Raw genomic sequence first — 3,340 nt, forward strand, 5'->3', positions numbered from 1 at the left:
GGTGTCCACCCGACCGAAGCACTTAGAGTTGGCCTCTCCAAGTGGCTTAGGCTTCTCATAGCAAGGTGGCTGATTTTCCAGAGGTAGCATCTTAAGAGCAAGTGTGCCCAGAGTGGGAAGCTGAATTGGCCTGGTGCTATCTTCACCAAATTCTACTTGTCAAAGCCACCAAGGGCCCTTTCAGATTCAAGGAGGTGGGAGAGTGCCAAGATCACATTGTAGAAAAGCATGTGAGTGAGAGATCCTATTAAATTAATCCTTGGAAAATATAATCTGTCCCTATCACTGTGGGAAAAGCTCATCAGACTGGCCCTCGGTCTGTCTGATGTCCCCCTGCGGTTCTACTACAGCCTTTTCTCCTTCCCAGGTGGACTTGCATGGGCCAAATGTGAGAATTCCTTTTCCTTTCCAGAGCTCCCTCTCTTCTGTTTTCACATCTCCATCAGGGAAGACAACTGACAGTGCTTCTACACACTCTTACACCATAGGCTTCCGCAGCTACTTTTGACCAGATTTGCATCAACAACAACATGATGCAACCTCAGGGTCATGAAAGAGGCCAGTATGAGGTTTTATCCCTTATGTATGTGTTGGCAAGGAGGAAGCATGGCATGACAGGATGCATTGATACCAGAGGTCTTTGGGTAAACTTGGCCCCTGCTGGAGACATGAGTTCTGAGATGGTGTTAGAATTCAGCAGTGTCATGAGTGAGCTATCTTAAAAGGCTTTGCCTTTTCCAACTAAGTCAGCTCCATATTCTTGACATCAAATCCTCACCTCTGGCATGTAGGTTTGTGTCTACCTGGGTTGAATTCTGGGTGGTGTTTGGACAGTTCCTCTTGCTGTTTATAAAATCTGTACCCTCACCTTCTGGGGCCAGGGAAGGGTTTGGAGTAATCATCAACCATCATTCTTATCTAGAATGTTCCATTCACCCGGTTTTCCTTCCGCCAGTGTGAAGTGTAGGTGCATCTGCAATCTTTCTCTTTACCATGTATGTCCTCACACTTCTCTGTCAAATCTTTGCCAAGCTATCTTGGGGAGATGAATATGTATGGCCTTCCTGTCCACCAAGGAAAAATCAAGTGACTCTTGGGCTTTCTTTCATCCGACCAACCCCCAATGTGCTTTTTAACTGAGGGAAAATCTGTTATTCATAAGGAAAAACAAAAGATGATAAATTATAGGATCTTGTAAAATATATTAACATGAATCCACACTTTCTTCTATATAATTGAATTTAGAGTGATATCGGCCAGACTCTGCAGCTCATGCAGGAATGCCAGCCTCCCTCAGTTGTTTTTCATTCTTTTAGTGTGATCCCACAAAGACCTGGCTAAGTCAGAGGGCCTCCATTGTTTCTAGGCCAGCACATGTTGTAATCTTGTCCACAACTTCATGACTTGCTGTGAATTAGGAGCTTCCCTGAAATATGTCTCTCTCAGCATTGTAAATGACAAGTGACCTTCTAACCAAATGTGGCCTCATTAGACGGCAGGAAAGAATTAAATGTCAGGATACAAGATAGTAAGGTCTTGATATTTATGAAGGTCAAATGAAGGGTGAGTAATACAATAGTGTATTCCACTTAAAGTCAGACCAGTTCCTGCAAACTTTTCCTGTGGCTGTTCTTTGGTGCTGTAAGAAATGGGTTTTCTGTAGATTTCACTTACATTGTAAGGTTGTGGACTGTCCATGGTTTGCATATGGCACCATCATATTTTAATTATAATTGGAAGACTGGTTGGGAAAAAAGGTGGAAAATGTCCAGAAACAACTTGTTTCTGCCAGCTCTCTTAATCTTCCACTTTAACCAATTATTCACTGGTTAGTTGGTACTTTGCCAAAGAAAGGCTACTTTGCTCATCTGAGAATCACTGTGATTTGGCTCTGCTGGACTTCCTGCCTTTTCAGACCTTTTTTTTTTTTTTTATCTCTTCAAATAATAGAAGAAGTTTGGTTTTATTTTATTTTATTTTATTTTATTTTATTTTATTTTATTTTAGAAGTCTGGTTTTAAAAGACATGTTCAGTGCTTGGGGCTACTCAGTGGAATGAGAAAGAGGCTTTGGTTCTGTACCACTGTTATTCTGATTGGTGTGACCCCAAGATCTGTAGGCTTTTGGAGCAGGGGACAGTTGGTGGAGGTTCAGGGATACTAAAACCACTGGGGTGGTCTATCCCAAATCCAAGAAGTTTGTCCTCTTAAATCCCCAGCATCTTGGGGAATTGGAGGAAGGGCCACCATGTAGGATTGTGTAGGTTTTGCCCAAGGGTACCCAATCAAAAGTATAAGAAGTGGATGAGTTTTAGCCAGTGTCCTTTTTTCAAGCTCTGGTGGTGGGCTGCAACCATCTGGAGCAGGGTTGGCTAACACTAGTCAAGATTCAAATCAGGTCCACTGCCCATTTTTATAAATAAAAATATTTTGGGACATAGCCATATCCATTTGTTTATGAATTGTCTATGGTTGCTTTCATGTGACAAATGGCAAAGTTATGTAGTTAAATAGAGACCTTCTGGCCTGTAGAGCCTAAAATATTTATCTGGCCCTTGAAAGACCGCTGATGTGGAGCTAGAGGTACCTTTTTCTAATCTGCAAGGGTTCTGTCTGCCTGCCGAGCCAGAGTTGCATCTGAAAAGTAGGGGCTTCTTTTCCTAATTAGCACAAAGATGCCTGGTCTGCTAGCAAGGGCCTCAGGAGGAGACCCCTGCCATGCCTCTGAGGGTAGGAGCCTGTGGGAGCCAGTGCTCAGGAAGCCTTACCTCAGACCCTCTGGGTTTTGGTCATCTCCAGAGCTGGGGCCAGGCAGTAGAAGAACCACAGGCTTGCTGTGCAAAGAGGCTATTTGGGGAGTGAGGGGCTCCTTGTAGCAGCTCCCAGGGGTAAAACAAATGCTTTCCTTGTTCTTTTTCCAAATAACCGTAAAAGAGAAGGTTTGTTTTTGGATCTTTGTCGCTGGCTACTCCATAAAGAAATGCAAACTGTCTCATGGGTTATCATCAACCACTTGTTTACACAGCAGGGCTGATTGACACGGTTTATTTTTCTGCGGTTTTTCTTCTAATCCAAAGTGAAATATGAACTAGAGCATTCATGGAGTTCCTTTCACCTTTTGCAGCCCAGAACCTGCAAGGGAGGTGACTGTTTTCACTTGTGTGACTATTATATGCCCAGTATTGGTCTGGCTGCACCCACGTGAAAGGTTGGGTCAGGTATGCTTGAAAACCTGCAGGATCACCTGTCCTCCCCAGGGGATCGATGGACAACGCAGGACCAGGGACTGGTAGAGCATGAGACTGGAAGGAAACTCAAAGCTGTCTGGTCTTTTGACAATT

Source organism: Canis lupus, chromosome 17 (assembly GCF_003254725.2).
Source record: "Canis lupus dingo isolate Sandy chromosome 17, ASM325472v2, whole genome shotgun sequence".
In the NCBI taxonomy this organism is placed as follows: domain Eukaryota; kingdom Metazoa; phylum Chordata; class Mammalia; order Carnivora; family Canidae; genus Canis; species Canis lupus.